Raw genomic sequence first — 17,259 nt, 5'->3', positions numbered from 1 at the left:
ACTTGTAAAAGGGTTAGGAAAGGAGACCTAACATGCAGCCTAAAATGCAACTTAGGGATTCTCCATAGATTCCAAGTGTCTACATTCTCCTTGTCATCTATTAGCAAAGAGAACGCAATGCTGGCTGTTTTGCTGTATAAAATAATCTAAGAGATTCAGGAAATTTCTTCAGAATGGTCTCACCAATAGAATGGGAATTGTTACTTCTGGAAGAATTTCCATTAGCCCTTTGAAATCCTTCAACATTCATTAAGGCCAAAGAGTTCTCACCTAATTTAATCTGATGGGTATGTGAACAGAGTCTTTCTAGGGAATACAGACTCCCAAATTGTTCAGCTGGGAAGTAAGGAGGGAAGTTATTACTCAAAATCAAAGGGAAATGAAAAGAGGCCAACCTAGAATGTCATTATTCTTTCTTGGGTTGGGGAAATGGGTTCCAGAGTCACTCTGTGACCTTTATTACATGACCTCCTTATTAGCATCTAAAAGCTACCAGTGTTGAATGCAGCCAGCTAGGTTCTCTTCTAATGTAATAAAATCTGCTTCAGCAAAGCTTATGTGGAGCCATCTCCAGACTCCAGAAATAATAGGCTATAAATTACTGGATCTCCCGTTTGATACAATGAAGTATAAGCACAGTCCTGCATGACCCCTCTACATACTACTCTGAGTGGCTGGAAGTGAATTTGACACAAGAACTGCAGCGAGCGCAAAGCGGAGCTAGATCCAGGATTAATGCACTTGAGCCTACTCCTCACTACTCAACTATAAGTTCAGTTCCAGAACCCAAGAAGTGGGTGGGAAACAAGGCTCCTGGCTTTTTCCCTAGTGTCTGCATCTCTTTCACATTTCTTATCTCCTTGCAAAGAAACTAAACAGGTTCAACTAGAATAATTAAATGATTAAACCCTATACAGAGAATCTCCAGAGATTCACAAAACTTCACTCAAGATTGTTACACAGACAACCCTGACGATGACTTGATGCACCAGTGATCTACAATATTTGGGATCATTCCAAATTCCCACCAAGGATCCGCCTATATCAACATGGGAGCCAAGGACCAACCATTCAAATGGGCCCTGCTGCCAAGCCTTTTTTATAATGCCATCTCTTCATATTGTTCCATTTAACAAACCTGCTGCCCATCATCTATCCTTAAGTCCCTTCGTCAATGGTACACAGCCAGAGTATGCTACTCCCTAGCAGGAAATCAACAGGATGACCTGCTAAACAGCATTCAGAAAATGCTGAGACCCATGAATTACAATAGGAAAGAAAAGACAGAGAATTAGTCAGCCAGGTACATGCTGTGCCAAAAATGCACTACAACCCCCACCCAATTCTGCCTAATCCTAGCTGGGATGATAGCAACCCGACGGACAGGCCTACAAGATCTCAAACTAAAACAGAAACTTCTGAACTGGGTTCTTTAGAACCCAGGAAGCAGCAGTAAATCATTAAAGAACAGATAAGATCTTGATGAGGTGAGGGAGGGTTTCAGATAAATGGAATGCTGGTAGAACACAGGGCCCAAAGGAGCAAAAGTTAACTAAACCCAGGTAGAACCTTGTTTACTAAAGTATTAGGCAACTAATACTCTACAAGGTAACTTGTTTATTAGAGTATTAGAATAGGGGCAACTATTCTAACCGGAGAAATTGGCTCCAGTGAGGGTGGGTTGGCAATCCAAGGTATGACATGCATAGGGCTGGCAAAATTCAGGGTGACTAGAGCAAAAGCTTCAGAACCAGAAAGACCACATCTGGGGTAGAGCACAAAACTCTCAAGAGATGAGTCTTTGTAAGAGTGAGGCAGAACTACATGGCACTTTTAGGAGATCTGCTGATGCCCAGCAAGAGCATACCGGCTATAAGCAGGGATGCAGGCGAGGAGGTTCACAAAAGTGATTCAGTCCAAGAGCCCAAACTGTGTTCTCTACTAAAAGGAATCAAGGCCCCCTAGAGAAATGGCTGACTCCACACATAGTGCAGTATATAGATCCTGGAACATCTTTTTTGTCAGAAAGCAAGGAAGCCATCAAAGTCCAACAGGATCATATCAAGAAGACATGAGAGTCAACTTGAAGAGATAATTATTAACCTAGATGAGACAATGTAAGCATCCAAAACAATTAATAAATAATGACTGCAATGGCCTGAAATACATCAAATGCAAACAATAATCTATGAGTTCATGACGATATTTAGAAAAAAAAAAAAACTATTGGTCACTGAAGTGTATAAGTTACTAGGTCACTGACTCATTATTCTGAAAAGTGACTTAAAATGGGAGGTGGGGTGGAGAATCATGTATTTATCCAGTTTTTCCTGTACAAACATAAATGTTTACGGAGACTGAAACAGATAAAACAAGTCTGGCAAAATGGAGACAACTGCTTAACCTGGGGGTTGGGTACATGGAGGTTCATTTATTTCTTTTGGGTATATGTGAACCCCCTCCAAAAAAAGCACAAGACAATGTAAGCTAAGCAGCTTAGGGTTCAGGCAAGGTTTCTGCCTACAAGAGACACTAGGATATGAGGAAATCACACCTCAGCGTAACTCCTGGGCATCTGGCAGACCCTGAGGGGAGCTCCTGAAAAGGGGAATGGAGACTCTGCCTGGGACACATGAAGTCTGAGGAGGACTCAAACAGGTAGGCAAATACAAAGGTCTAGTATGAGGGGCATCTTCAGGGCCAGAAATGAGGGTCTCAATGACACAGACAATATAATATTTTTAAGAAGTGGGCAGGGTGGGATTGTCTGTAAAGAAGACACAGTAAGAAAAAACAAAGAGGGCTCAGGGTGAAGCTGCTGGCTGGCACTCCCCAGTGTAGAGAGGATACGGGCAGGGGCCTCAAGAGACTGAAAATGAGACAGGGAGGAGCCAAGCAAGAGCCCACAAGGTTTGAAAATTTCCATAAAAATAGTTTTTAAAAGAGTATTGGGGAGCAGGTGACAACCACCTAGAATTCTGCTGAGAAGCAGAATAAAAGTGGGGCAGAGAGCGACTTTGGGAGGCAAAAGATGTTGTAGGAAAGATCAAAACTAAGTATTTGAGGTGCTGATGAAGTGTCTAAGGAGCAAGATAGAAAAGAGAGCTTCGCTGAGGCTTCATCTTCAAATGCTGCGGTGGCTGCTGTCAAAGCTCTCTCTGTTACCGCAGAGCGGCACCCAGGCACAAGTACAGCCCAATAAAAAGGATTCCCGACAGTGTCACTCCTCCTGCATAAAATCCTTGACTGTACAGAAAAATGTACTCAGTAAAAAGCATATGGGTTTCCATTACCTGACTCTCTCTCCTCTTACGTAGGATTAAAACTTTAATAATCTGTGCATATTAAAAATGGTAAGACGGCCGGGCATGGCAGCTCACGACTATAATCCCAGCACTTCGATGGGCCGAGGCAGGCGGATCACCTGAGATCAGGAGTTCGAGACCAGCCTGACCAACATGGTGAAACCCCATCTCTACTAAAAATACAAAAATTAGGCAGGCCTGGTGGCAGCCGCCTGTAATCCCAGCTACTCGGGAGGCTGAGCCAGGGAGAATTGCTCGAACCCGGGAGGAGGAGGTTGCAGTGAGCTGAGATGATGCCAGTGCACTCCAGTGTGGGTGACAGAGCAAGACTCCATCTCAAAAAAAAACAGCTAGCAGGTACCATTGGCTATGGGGAGACTAGGGATACGATCTTGCGGCAATCCTTCCATTTTAGTAAATCTAAACAGTGTGATTCCATTCTGTTTTGTCCCCACTCCACTCCAGAGCCAAAACTAGTAAGAAAATCAATTCTATTTCTATTTCTTTCAAAACACATCTAACAATAAGAGATGATATGCACAGCTCCATACTGTAAAAGAAAAACTTCTTATGTCCTGGGTATCACAGACATTTGATGAATGCTTGTTCAGGTGACTGGTGTAGACTTCAATAATAACCCATTCAATGCATTATGCCAGATAAATCTTGCATCTCAAAAGTAGGACAAACATTGTTCTTTTAGTTCTGTCTACCCATAAATGCAATATTTACATGTATTTATAATGGGTTAATAAACATAAAATGAGTTTACTGTTCTAGAGAGTATTAGAATTTTGAAAACATGAATTCTCCTGTCCTAGCACATAATTAATAGTTACAGGCATATTATTTAATATGGAAGGTATCATTAAAAAATGTTAAGCATTAGGTAATTATTGCACATAATCTTCTAATCCGACTTAAGACTGAATGCCTACCTCCTGAAGCTGGTTTGTCAAGCTGTAAATCTTCATGTGTTGAATTCATAAGTTCATGTCTGAAAAGTAAGAATAAACACTTAATATTCACTAGGCAATATTCAGCAAACTAATATCCACTAGTATATATTTCACATTTAATCACCAAGGGTGGTTTTGAAAGACAAGGCAGGCTGGGCACGGTGGCTTACGCCTGTAATCCCAACACTTTGGAAGGCAGAGGCAGGCAGATCACGAGGTCAGCAGTTTGAGACAAGCCTGGCCAACATGGTGGCACCCCATCTCTACTAAAATTACAAAACTCAGCCGGGCATGGTGGCAGGTGCCTGTAATCCCAGTTACTCGGGAGGCTGAGGCAGGATAATTGCCTGAACCCAGGGGGTGGAAGCTGCAGTGAGTCGAAATCATGCCACTGCACTCCAGCCTGGGTAATAGAAAGAGACTCCATCTTGGAAAAAAAAAAAATTAAGAAAAGACAATCCAGATGATTGAGCACAACTAAATCTTCATCTGAGGTTTCTATAGAGTAACAAAACAAAATAATATTGTAAATTGTCTCATAAGCTGCTTCATGGAGCATGTGTCCTCACAAGTAAAGTGGTAACTTTGCAACCCACAGGTCTTTGAAGCATATTACAAAAATCTTAAATGGGATCCTTTAATATCACATTGCATTCAAGACTATCTTCCTCCACACAACTAGAAAAACAATCATATATTCCCACATATGCCACAAAAATCTCAGGCCTAAAAACAAGACACGGATACTGTTTTCTTTAGCAAAAGTAGCAGAAAACTGTGAAAGAAAATGTCAGTTGCATGCTAGTCAGGTGCGGGCAGTGTTCATGTTTCAAAAGCTAACACTGGCATGACTGACTCAATGTTGGACCCAGATATATTAAAAAGTGGAAGATAAAAATACTTAAAATAGGCCGGGTGCAGTGGCTCACATCTGTAATCCCAGCACATTGGGAGGCTGAGGTAGGTGGATCACCTGAGGTCAGGAGTTTGAGACCTGACCAACATGGAGAAACCCTGTCTCTAGTAAAAATACAAAATTACCTGGGCTTGGTGGGACATGCCTGTAATCCCAGCTACTCAGGAGGCTGAGGCAGGAGAATCACTTGAACCTGGGAGGCAGAGGTTGCAGTGAGCCGAGATCACACCATTGCACTTTAGCCTGGGCAACCAGAGAGAAACTCCATCCAAAAAAAAAAAAAAAAAAACCCATAATATAAGTCAAACTTCAGTAAATATAACCGTAGTGGTAAATATTTGTCAACAATAAAAAAGATGTATTACTCACAAGAGAGATAAGAGTCAAATAAGAATCCAGGAGTCTTACTTTTTAATCACAAAACAAATCCTTTCCATTGCAAGTAATATCCTCTCAAGGCCAGGAATTCTGTAAGTAGATAGCCTTCCTAAAAAAAATTTCTGGTGGGGCAAAGTGGCTCACATCTGTAATCCCAGCAATTTGGGAGGCCAAGGCGGGTGGATGATGAAGTCAGGATTACCAGACAAGCCTGGCCAACATAGTGAAACCCTGTCTTGGCCAGGCACGGTGGCTCACACCTGTAATCCCAGCACTTTGGGAGGCCGAGGCGGGTGGATCACGAGGTCAAGAGATCGAGACCATGCTGGCTAACACGGTGAAACCCCATGTCTACTAAACGTACAAAAAATTAGCCGGGCGTGATGGCGGGCGCCTATTGTCCCAGCTACTTGGGAGGCTGAGGCAGGAGAATGGCATGAACCCGGGAAGCGGAGCTTGCAGTGAGCCGAGATCGTGCCACTGCACTCCAGCCTGGGCGACAGAGCGAGACTCCGTCTCAAAAAAAAAAAAAAAAAAGAAACCCCATCTTTACTAAAAATACAAAAAAATTAACCGGGCATGGTGACTTGCACCTGTAGTCCCAGCTACTCAGGAGACTGAGGCAAGTGAATCACTTGAACCCAAGAGGCGGAGGTTGCGGTGAGCCGAGATTGCTCCACTGCACTCCACTCTGGGCACAGAGCAAGACTGTGTCTCAAAAACAAAAACAACAACAACAACAACAACAACAATTCCTGGCCTGGCATAGTGGTCCATGCCTGTAATCCCAGCACTCTGGGAGGCTGAGGCAGGAGGATCACCTGAGTTCAGCAGTTCCAGACCAGCCTGGCCAACATGGTGAAACCCCATCTCTATTAAAAATACAAAATTAGCCTGGTGTAGTGGCGGGCGCCTGTAATCCCAGGTACTCAGGAGACTGAGGCAGGAGAATCGCTTGAACCCAGGAGGCAGAGGCTGCAGTGAGCTGAGATCACAGCATTGTACTCCAGCCTAGATCATGCCACTGCACTCCAGCCTGGGCAACAAGAGTAAAAACTCCGTCACAAAAAAAAAAAAATAAATAAATAAATAAATAATTCCTGTGGGGAAGGCCTTCTACATAAAGATCTTCAGCTTGAGACTGGAAAAAACGGGTGGACCTTTGGCTTTTACAGCTTGAGCTATAAAGACAGAAAGAAAAAAGGGTATCATTTAAACACAATATGTAGAAAAGAATAATTATTGAATCTGTATTGCTCTTTAATTTTTATAACTTGATCTTTACTTCTGTTACTGTAACTGAGTCCAAAGAAAAATATTATGAGTAAAATAAAAACACCACCAAAAATGCTAATGTTCTGTTCATCAAAGTCTGCAGTGAAATATCCCATTACAGATAGGTGCAGTGACTCACACCTGTAATCCCAGCACTTTAGGAGGCCAAGAAAGGTGAATCAACTGAGGTCAGGAGTTCCAGACCAGCCTGGCAAACATGGTGAATCCACGTCTCTACTAAAAATAAAAACGTAGCCAGGCAAGGTGGCAGGCACCTGTAATCCCAGCTACTCGGGAGGCTGAGGCAGGAGAATCGCTTGAACCCAGGAGGCAGAGGCTGCAGTGAGCTGAGATCACAGCATTGTACTCCAGCCTAGGCAACAAAAGCAAAACTCTATCTCAAAAAAAAAAAAAAAAAAACAGTAAGAGAATTGTGGAGCAGATGGAGCTGAGTCCTACTCATTGTATTTACTTTCCTAAAATAAAACAACATTATAAAAAACATATGACCGGGCGCAGTGGCTCACGCCTGTACTCCCAACACTTTGGGAGGCCAACGTGGGAGGCTCACCTGAGGTCAGGAGTTTGAGACCAGCCTGGCCAACATGGTGAAACCCCAACTCTACTACAAATGCAAAAATTAGGCAGACCTGGTGGCAGGTGCCTGTGATGCCAGCTACTTGGGAGGCTGAGCCAGGGAGAATTGCCTGAACCTGGGAGATGGATGTTGCAGTGAGCTGAGAGATCACGCCACTGCACTCCAGCGTGGGCGACAGAGCAAGACTCCATCTCAAAAAAAAAAAAAGAAAAGAAAAGAAAAGCTAGCAGGTGCCATTTGCTATGGGGAGACTAGGGATATGATCTTGCGGCAATCCTTCCATTTTAGTAAATCTTAACAGTGTGATTCCATTCTGTTTTGTCCCCACTTCACTCCAGGGGCAAAACAAGTAAGAAAACCAACTCTATTTCTATTTCTTTCAAAACACATCTAAACAATTAAGAGATGATATGCATGGCTCTATACTCTAAAAGGAAACATTCCTGTGTCCTGGGTATCATGGACATTTCATGAATGCTTGTTCAGGTGACTGATGTAGACTTCAGTAATAACCTGTTCAATGCACTATGCCAGATAAATCTTGCATCTCAAAAGTAGGCCAAATTTTGTTCTTTTAGTTCTGTCTACCCATAAGTGCAACATTTACATGTATTTATAATGGATTAAAAAAAGAAAATGAGTTCACTGTTGTAGAGAGTATTAGAATTTTGACAAATGAGGCCGGGCGGGGTAGCTCTGGCCTGTAATCCCAGCACTTGCGGAGGCCGACATGGGTGGATCATCTGAGGTTGGGAGTTTGAGACTAGCCTGACAAACATGGAGAAACCTTTCCACCTCTATTAAAAATACAAAATTATCCGGGTGTGGTAGCGCATGCCTGTAATCTCAGCTACTCAGTAAGCTGAGGCAGCAGAATTGCTTGAACCCAGGAGGCAGAGGTTGCGGTGAGCCTAGATTGTGCCATTGCACTCTAGCCTGGGCAACAAGAGCAAAACTCCGTCTCAAAGATTAAAAAAAAAAAGTAAAAAAAAAAAATTTTGACAACATCAATTCTCCTGTCCTGGAACATAATTAATAGTTACAAGCATATTATTTCATGTGGAAGGTACCATTTTAAAAAAAACAATGTCAAGCATTAAATAATTATTGCACATAATCTTTTTTTTTTTTTTTTTTTTTGAGATGGAGTCTCACTCTGTCGCCCAGGCTGGAGTGCAGTGGCGGGATCTCGGCTCACTGTAAGCTCCGCCTCCCAGGCTCATGCCATTCTCCTGCCTTAGCCTCCCGAGTAGCTGGGACTACAGGCGCCCACCACCATGCCCGTCTAAGTTTTTGTACTTTTAGTAGAGATGGGGTTTCATCCAGTTAGTCAGGATTGTCTCGATCTCCTGACCTCATGATCCACCCACCTCGGCCTCCCAGAGTGCTGGGATTACAGGTGTGAGCCACCATGGCCGGCCTGCACATAATCTTCTAATCTGACTTAAGACTGAAGACCTACCTCCTGAAGCTGGTTTATCAAGCTGTAAATCTTCATGTCTTAAATTCATAAGTTCATGTCTGAAAGGTGAGACTACTTAATATTCACTAGGCAATATTCAGCAAAGTAACATCCACTAGTACATACTTAACATTGAATCACCAAGGGTGGTTTTGAAAAGACAAGACAGGCTGGGCACGATCGCTCACACCTGTAATCCCAGCACTTCGGGAGGCCGAGACTGGCAGATCACAAGGTCAGGAGTCCTAGACCAGCCTGGCCAACATGGTGAAACATTGTCTCTACTAAAACTACAAAAATTAGCCGTGCGTGGTGGCAGGTGCCTGTAATCCCAACTACTCAGGAGGCTGAAGCAAGAGAAGTGCTCGAACCCAGGAAGTGGAGGCTGCAGTGAGCCAAGGTCATGCCACTGCACTCCAACCTGGGTGACAAAGCAAGACTCCATCTCAGGGGAAAAAAAAATTAAGAAAAGAAAAGACAATCTGGATGCTCGAGCACCACTAAACCTTCATTTGAGGTTTCTACAGAGTAACAAAACAAAATAATAATTGTAAACTGTCTCACAAGGTGCTTCATGGAGCATGTGTTCTCACAAGTGACCTACTTTACAACCTACAGGTCTTTGAAGCATATTACAAAAATCTTAAATGGGATCCTTTAATATCACATTGCATTCAACACTATCTTCCTCTACACATCTAGAAAAACAATCATATATTCCCATATATGCTATAAAAATCTCAGGTCTAAAAGCAAGACATGGATACTATTATTTTTAGCAATAAGTAGCAGAAAATTGTGAAAGAAAATGTCAGTTGCATGCCAGTCAGGTGCGGGCAGTGTTCATGTTTCAAAAGCTAACACTGGCATGACTGACTCAATGTTGGACCCAAACAAAAAATGGTAGATAAAAATACATACAATACGCCGGGCGCGGTGGCTCAAGTCTGTAATCCCAGCACTTTGGGAGGCTGAGGCGCGTGGATCACAAGCTCAGGAGGTCAAGACCAGCCTAGCCAATAATGGTAAAACCCCGTCTCTGCTAAAAATACAAAAATCAGCTGGGCATGTTGGTAGGCACCTGTACTCCCAGCTACTCGGGAGGTTGAGGCAGGAGAATTGCTTAAAGCTGGGAGGTGGAGGTTGCAGTGAGCCGAGATTGCGCCACTGCCCTCCAGCCTGGGCTACAGAGCAACACTCTGTCTCAAAACAACAACAAAAAAACATAAAATAACTCAAACAATTAAATATAACCCTAGTGGTGAATGAACATATGTCAACAATAACAAAGATATATTACTAAGAACAGAGATAGGAGTCCAACAAGAACCCAAGAGTCTTACTTTTTAATCACAAAATGAATCCTTTCCTTTGCAAGGAATTCCATAAGTAGACAGCCTTCTTAAAAAAGATTCCTGGCGGGGCGAGGTGGTTCATGCCTGTAATCTCAGCACTTTGGGACGCTGAAGCGGGAGGATCACCTGAGGTCAGGAGTTTGAGACCCGCCTGGCCAACGTGGTGAAACCCCAACTCTACTAAAAATACAAAAATTAGGCGGGCGTGGTGGTGGGTGCCTCTAATCACAGCTACTCAGGAGGCTGAGGGAGGAGAATTGCTTGAACCTGGGAGGCAGATGTTCAGTAAGCCGAGATCATACCATTGCACTCCACCATGGGCAATAAGAGTGAAACTCTAGCTCAAAAAAGAAAGAAATATCCCATTGCTTTAAGGCAATGTAGACACAGCCAGACTTTCTACAAAAATCTGAACCACATTATAAAGCCAAAAAAAATCACCATCTAATTTTATTTAATACATACAGTACTAAATGGAAGAGGTAATATTTTCAAAACATAAACATTAGTGTAACCTTATTGGACTTTTACAAATAATTTTTTACATAACAGAAGCTGAAGATTCTTGTGAACTGCAACATTTCAGCAAGCATTTATTTACTCAAAATTAAAATAATAACAACAGCTATAAAAAGTCAAGAGCTGGCCAGGCGTGGTAGCTCACGCCTGTAACCCCAGCACTTTGTGAGGCTGAGGAAGGTCGATCACCTGAGGTCAGGAGTTCCAGACCAGCATGACCAACATGGTGAAACCCCGTTATCTACTAAAAATACAAAAACTAGCAGGGCGAGGTGGCACTCGCCTGTATTTCCAGCTACTGGGGAGGCTGAGGCGAGAGGATTGCTTGAACCTGAGAGGTGGAGGTTGCAGTGAGCTGAGATGGTGCCACTGCACTCCAGCCTGGGTGACAGAGCAAGACTCTCTCTCAAAGAAAAAAAAAGTCAAGAGCATGGGAAGTATTAAAATCAAACATAATCAACGGTCTCCCATCAGAACAGCTCCATTTTTTGGCTATCATTGTGTTAATGTCTATTTGCTAAACATTGATATTTGTACTAACGTTTCAAGTGTACCATGTAACACGTTAGTGCTGACTTAGGTTTAATATCCTTTGCTGTACACTAAACTTCAGTATTATATATCACAACAAAACTATCTTTCCCTAAGGTAATTACCACTAATATTGCATTAAAATTATGAAATGTGAAGTTTGTTTTTATAACTTCACAACAGCTGAACATTATTGTCTTTAAACAAAATAATCTAATCAATCACCATCACAATAAAAGCCCCACAACATAATCTGTTTCACCTTATAAAAAGCACTGACATTTATAAAATGGTCATAGTCAATTTATAAAACTGTAATAGCAAATTATTTTTACTCAGAATAGTACTAACTATAAGAAAAACATAGGCCAGGTGTGGTGGCTCACGCCTGTAATCCCAGCACTTTGGGAGGCAGGTGGATCACTTGAGGTCAGGAGTTCGAGACCAGCCTGGCCTACAAGACAAAAAACTCTGTCTCTACTAAAAATACAAAAATTAGCTGGGCGTGGTGGTGCACGCCTGTAATCCCAGCTACTTTGGAGGCTGAAGCAGCAAAATTTCTTGAACCTGGGAAGCAGAGGTTGCAGTGAGCCGAGATAGTACCACTGCACTCCAGCCTGGGTGACAGAGCGAGATTCTGTCTCAATCAATCAACCAATAAAAACATAAGAAGGAAACATTTACTATGTATTTATATGCCTGGTATTATGTGAAGCACTTTACTATCTTATCAAATCTTCGGGATGGATCTTCAGTTCTCATGAACACAAAAGAGGATATTAAGGCTCAGAAAGGAGAAGAGATGTGGCCAGGCTGTGTCCCCAGAGCCTAAGACGTTACCACTACGTTACGGTGCTTCCAAATAGCACGTTATGAGGTTTTTGCTTTAAAATGAACCAATAAAAAACAAAGGCAAAAAAGGCGTACGCTATTAAAAAGTGGAAAAAACACTAAAAGAACCTTAAGCTCATAACTAAAAATATTATGGAAAAGTTATTTAATTCATTAGTAAATTTACTCTAATTCTAGACTTTCATTGAGGGGTAGGTTATATTACTCACGATGAAGAAAAAATGTTCAAGTATATTAACATAAACATCATCAACATGGTTTATCACGTTTAAATATTCACTTAAATCACTTCAGTTAAAATTCTGCATGTCATACAATTCTATAGCTTGCTAGTAGATTGCAAAATAAAGTCATCCAAATAAAAACGGCAAAACACACGATGTTTTTCACTGGTTGTTGCTATTTTTAGGTGAGCATTTACTATATACCATCAGAGAGACGATAATAACAAATTGCTAATTTCTTTCATCATTATATAAAGGTGGCTTTAGGATAAAATAGGATAAGGGAAAAGAAGAATTTGAAATCTAACGTCAACTCAGCGATGCATCAAGACAAAGGCAGAAACAATAGGGGCATCTTGGTGAATACCGAATTTTTTCTTCAGACAGAATTTTGCTCTTGTTGCCCAGGCTAGAATGCAGTGGCACCATCTTGCCTCACTGCAACCTCCGCCTCCCAGGTTCAAGCAGTGCTCCCGCCTCAGCCTCCCAAGTAGCTGGGACTAAAGGCATGTGCCACCACGCCCGGATAATTTTGCATTTTTAGTAGGTCAGGCTGGTCTCGAACTCCCACCTCAGGTGATCTGCCTGCCTCGGCCTCCCAGAGTGCTGGGATTACAGGTGTGAGCCACTGCACCCGGCCGAATAACGAATTTAACATAGCAGATTGAGAGAAACAATTAGTTTAAAAAAATATTATTTGGCTGGGCACGGTGGCTCACGCCTATAATCCCAGCACTTTGGGAGGCCGAGGTGGGTGGATCACAATGTCTAGAGTTTAAGACCAGCCTGGCCAAGATCGTGAAACCTTGGCTCACCTAAAAATACAAAAATTAGTGGGGCATGGTGGCGGGCACCTGTAATCCCACCTGCTCGGTAGGCTGAGGCAGAGAATTGCTTGAACCTGGCAGACAGAGGTTGCAGTGAACTGAGATCATGCCACTGCACTTCAGCCACAGTGACAGGGCGAGACTCCATCTCAAAAAAAAAAAAAAATATATATATATATATATATATATATATATATATTTTTTCAATCAAATCCCTAAGATCCAGGGCTTTGCAATAAATATATAAAGAAATCCCAAATAGCCACACTGAAAGTATAAAAGAAATGCTAATTGATAATTAGAGAAATACAACTTTTCCTTAGCTTTCTAGCAATCTAGAAACAAAGAAAGTTTCTAATATTTAGACAGACACTACAAAGTGCCTTACATGGAAAGACGTGTAAGGATGGCATGACTCACCAGCAGCCCTGGGCTTGTCCACAGTACCCCCATGATGAAACAGCAACTCCATTGTGTAAATGCTCATGAACAAACTATTACAGGACTTTTCCAGTTTAGACACACCATATTTTCTTTCAGACAATTCTTCAACCTGTTTACGTAGATCAGTGATACGACTATTCCATTTCTCTGAAAACTGACCAGAAGTTGATTCTCAATAATACATCCCTATATCACAGCAGCAATAACATATAATGACTTATTTCCTGTATTTTACATTCTAACAGACCATATCATTTTACTGCTTTCAAAAAAAATTTTCCCCTTTTTGGTGGTTCTTAGAATTAGTTTAATGGGAGACTATAAGAGAAGTTTTAAAGTTTAGTACCTCTTTTTAGCCTTTTAATTTATGAAAAGCAGGAGGGCAGAAAAGATCAATCAAATTAAACATGACAACAGGGAGGCCACAATGAGGAGGTCTCCAGGGGTCTTTTAGCAAACTTCCTAAAACATGTCTCAGCTGTATGGAAATAAGATTTTACAGTGGCGGTGGTACAGGCCTATAATCCTAGCACTTCGGGAGCAGAGGCTGGGCAGATCGCTTTGAGCTAAGCGCAACATAGTGGAAAACCCCCTCCCCTCCCCCACCCCCCAGTCCCGCCCCCGTCTCTACCAAAAATACAAAACTTAGCCAGGCGTAGTGGCAGGCGTCCGTAGTCTCAGCTACTTGGGAGGCTGAGGGAGGAGAATTCCTTGAACCCAGGAGGCGGATGTTGCAGTGGGCTGAGACTGCACCACTGCCAGCCTGGATGACAGAACAAGACTCTGTCTCAAAAAAGAAAAAACAAAAACACAAGGTTAAGAGGAACCCCAGACCTTACAGATACAAGTTTCACAGGGACCCCAAAGCAAAAATCCCAACCCTTTTTCTCCCAATCATTGAAACACCAGGAGGGTGTAATAGTTTTGCAGCCTAGCTGTAGCAGGCTGATGCCCCCAAGATGCCCACATCATAATCCGATGAACATGACCTTATATGGCAAAAGGGGCTTTGCACGTATAATGAAGTTGAGAGTCTTTGGCCAGCTTGTCGCCACAGGGTTTATGTACTCACCTGGATCCTTATAAGAGCAGAGCAGGTGATGGAGAGTGGTGGGAGGTGTAGTGATGAAAGCAGGAAACTCGAGTCATTCGAGAAGGGCAGCACAAGCTGAGGAGTACAGGCCACCTCCAGGGCCAGGAAACGGATTCTCCCGCAGAGCCTGGGAAGGCACTGAGCCTGCTCCCACCTTGACTCAGTGGGACTGACTTTAGAATTCTGGCCTTCAGAACTGGAAGGGAATATCTCTGTGCTGTTTTAAGCCACTAAGGGTGTGGTAATTTGTTGCAGCAGCAACGGGGAACTAGTATTGTAGTGAAGCCTCAAAACCCACCTGAAGGGGCCAGGCGCAGTGGCTTACGCCTGTCATCCCAGCACTTTGGGAAGCCGAGGTGGGCAGATCACTTCAGGTCAGGAGTTCCAGACCAGCCTGGCCAACATGGTGAAACCCCGTCTCTACAAAAAATACAAAAATTAGCCAGCTGTGGTGGCGCATGCCTGTAATCTCAGCTACTCAGGAGGCTGAGACATGGGAATTGCTTGAACCCGGTGGGGGCAGGCAAAGGTTGCAGTGAGCAGAGATTGCACCACTGCCCTCCAGCCTGGGTGACAGAGTGAGACTGCGTGTAAAAAAAAAAAATAACCCCCACCTGAAGGAGGTTTCCAGTTCTGCCAGCAGTCTCCCACCCAACCCCCAAAAAGCAGACATTCCTTTGCTGTGGGCCATGGAGAGGCAGAAGGAAGCGCCTCCTCATGGCAGAGGCCTACCCAGGAGAAACCCAGGGGAAGGCACTGCCGGGCCAGCCCCTCTGCCAAAGCCATTTTCTTTTTTCTTTTTTTTTTTTTTTGAGACACAGTTTCACTCTGTCTCCCAGGCTGGAGTACAGTAGCACGATCTTGGCTCACTTCAACCTCTACCTCTCCAGTTCAAACGATTCTCCTGCCTCAGCCTCCCAAATAGCAGGGATTATAGGGGCGTAGCACACCTAGCTAATTTTTTTATTTTTAGTAGAGATACGGTTTTGCCATGTTGCCCAGGCTGGACTCGAACTCCTGGCCTCAAGTGATCCACCTGTCTCAGCCTCCCAAAGTGCTGGGATTACAGGCATGAGCCACCGCACCTAGCACTCGTCAAGGCCTTTGATGGCAGGTTTTTCCAGGTGATCCGTCCTTGTCTGGTCTGGCTCTGTCACACTCTCCCTCTCACCAAGTCCAAACCCCTAGCTAGTTTTCAGAGGAGGAGAGTGTGTACCCACCAAGTTCGAACCCCTAGCTAGTTTTCAGAGGAGGAGAGTGTGTACCCCAATCCCAGCTTGGTATGGTTCAGATCTGTATTTAACTCATGAAGCCTGGCTGCTCCCCAGGCCCTGGAGAAAAAAAGGGTCTCGATGCAGGTATGATACAGGACGGGCCTGTCCCCAGGACCGTGTAAGAGGGAAGCCCAATGTGCCACCAGGTTGGCAGGACTGGGGAAGGGAAAGTGTTATGGTAGCCCCAAGTCTAAAAAGAGGCAGCAGAGGGAGCAGGACAGTGCTCCCATGGAACTCAAGCCGCTGCCTGAGTGAGGTGAGGGAAGAGTGCATCCACTGACATCAGGGGGCAGAGAGGCGCGGTTCCAGCGCGGCTTTTCCCGCTTCTTGCCATGTTACTCTGATCCCCTTCAGTTGAGCCCGCCCATTTTGGGCCCAGGGTTGCCGCTGGGGCCTGTAACCAAATGCAGCCCCCCATGGCCATGGCCCCAGGAGTGGGGCAGAGCAGGGAGGAGTCCTGGACTGAGGAGACCCAAGGGCAGGAAGGAATGGGCCTCAAACTCCAGGAGGGGGTCCTTCTCATGGGTCCTGCTTTCTGGCCTCTCCTCGCTTACCCCTGGGCTGATCACCCTGGGAAGAACTGAGCCAAGGTTTCTCACCCTCAAGTCCGAGAGGTTCAATTACCGGGCCCTTAGGGAGGTGTCAGCCCCCTGAAACGATGCAAGGTGCCCGGCCTAATTTTTATATTTTTAGTAGAGATGGGGTTGCACATGTTGGCCAGGCTGGTCTCGAGTTCCTGACTTCAAGTGATGGCCTGCCTAGGGCACCCAAAATGTTGGCATTACAGGCGTGAGCAAACGCGCTGGGCCAGCCCTATTTATTTCAGCCTATACATTTTGCACTTGTTAAAAGTATTTGAACATACAATTCTGTTTTCTTTAAGCAGTCCCTCCCTGTTGCACACTTGGATAGTTTTTTTACTTTTTTAGACAGTGTTTACCTCAGTCTCGCAGGCTGGAGTGCTGTGATGGGATCATAGGTCATTGCAGCCTTGAACTTTGGGGTTCAAGTATCTGGGAAGCTGAAGTGGGACTACAGAGACGGGGTCGCGCCATGTTGCCTAGGCTGCTCTTTAACTCCTGGCCTGAAAGGATCCTTCCACCTCGGCGCCCGGATATAGTTTTCTAGTTTTGACCCACAGAAACACCGTGCTGGGTCAGAGTTTGTCAACTACCCTTCTCCAGCCAGCAACACACACAACATGGCGGGGAAGACGCGGTTACCAGGCACCACTCTGAATTCAGACA

At 44.0% G+C, this 17,259-nt stretch overlaps 1 long non-coding RNA gene across 1 annotated transcript in view; it reads right to left on the bottom strand.

Moving 5' to 3' along the window:
* The window catches only part of LOC129040618 (uncharacterized), a 66,438-nt gene extending 49,180 nt beyond the window's left edge, over window positions 1–17,258 (bottom strand). Inside the window, exons 1-7 of the long non-coding RNA XR_010127072.1 lie at window positions 16,953–17,258; window positions 15,037–15,158; window positions 14,718–14,934; window positions 13,622–14,428; window positions 5,589–6,739; window positions 5,306–5,373; window positions 4,244–4,302 (exon numbers count right to left, since the gene is read on the bottom strand). This is a non-coding gene — a long non-coding RNA (uncharacterized LOC129040618). The remainder of the gene's footprint in view (window positions 1–4,243; window positions 4,303–5,305; window positions 5,374–5,588; window positions 6,740–13,621; window positions 14,429–14,717; window positions 14,935–15,036; window positions 15,159–16,952) is intronic.
* Between the last annotated feature and the right edge of the window lies 1 nt (window position 17,259).

This window comes from Pongo pygmaeus, chromosome 6 (assembly GCF_028885625.2).
Source record: "Pongo pygmaeus isolate AG05252 chromosome 6, NHGRI_mPonPyg2-v2.0_pri, whole genome shotgun sequence".
NCBI classification, from domain to species: domain Eukaryota; kingdom Metazoa; phylum Chordata; class Mammalia; order Primates; family Hominidae; genus Pongo; species Pongo pygmaeus.
The sequence above is the reverse complement of the archived record's forward strand: the minus strand, read 5'-3'. Positions and strand labels throughout refer to the sequence as shown.